Below are 1,330 nucleotides of genomic sequence, written 5' to 3' on the forward strand. Positions count from 1 at the left end.
GATTCATTTTTATTTGTTTTAAAAGTCAGCAGTTATGAGAGCTGAGTATATAGGTCAGTTAGTGCATTGCTTGCTTAGCTTGCACAAAAACCCTGAGCTAGATCACTAACACCACCTAAAACAAAACAACAAATCATGGTGTGGTGGTTCATAAATGTATCTCATCTTAACAATAATTAAACCATGTTTGGGGATATATATGTAGGAAAACATGCTATCTGGCAGATTTTAAGATCACAAAGTACCTTGATAATATAGAATAATTGTGATTAACATTATTTAGCCATCAACTTGATAAACTGTAATTCTAAGTAACCTAGCAAACAGCCCAGTATTCAATGCACACTTACACTACAACTCAGTACAGATGACGTCCAAATTCTTCAATTTAAAAAAAAAAATAAAGAATCTGACCTGTTTCTTTACATCCTTGACTTCAAATAAATATAAATAAGCAAAAATATAAGCACAATTGCACTGGAAAAAAAATGGAAGGGACACCTAGATCTGTCCAATAAAGAGATAAATATGTTAATTCAACATGTAACCTTACCTCACTTTAGGACCAATTGTGTTCAGTAGCTCTCTAGATAATAACTAACAAAGCTCATTATCACATTTGGTATTGCAGGCCATTTGTGAGTCTGGACACACAGAATAGCTTCCATAATTTTTTTTCCTTTATTTTATTTCTAACTAAAATCTCTCTAACTAGATAGGTTACTATAAATGGAGTAAAAATTCCAGTTGAAATAAAATGTTACTTTACACTACTGGTCCACACTTTGAAATTAAAATTAAACCTCATCTTTCAGGTTTATCTTCCTACATAATTCACGTTATTTATTTTAGAGTTCAGGACCATCTTTAGCAAGAAATACTAAGAAGAACTTGAGCTAATAAGCTATTATTCTGAGGAGATTATTTCATAAACGTTTGAGATATATGCTATGCTTTTCACTAGATTTTTATATCACATATTTAAAACCCCTGTTTGCCTAGTTAAGAACAATGGATTATGTGTCATGAACAGCAGTATGAAATCTGGGAGGGTTTTAATAATAAGGAACCATTTATTTTTTAATAACAATCCATTCAATTCATCTGCTTAGCATATAAATGAAAGAACATGGATCAAAGTGATTACTATAAATTGATTAGCTCTCTATTAAGGCTAATACTACTGTACCAGACTAAGACCAGCATCTATTATAATCATCTCACAAAATTCATAACTTTGTTAAAATGATATTGTTGAGTTTACATTTCTATTTAAACTTTATAGCAATAATACCTATAATAGCTAACAGTAAAAATCAAGGTTAAAGTA

The sequence above is a fragment of the Nannospalax galili genome, unplaced genomic scaffold, assembly GCF_000622305.1.
Source record: "Nannospalax galili isolate Female #2095 unplaced genomic scaffold, S.galili_v1.0 scaffold600, whole genome shotgun sequence".
NCBI classification, from domain to species: Eukaryota; Metazoa; Chordata; class Mammalia; order Rodentia; family Spalacidae; genus Nannospalax; species Nannospalax galili.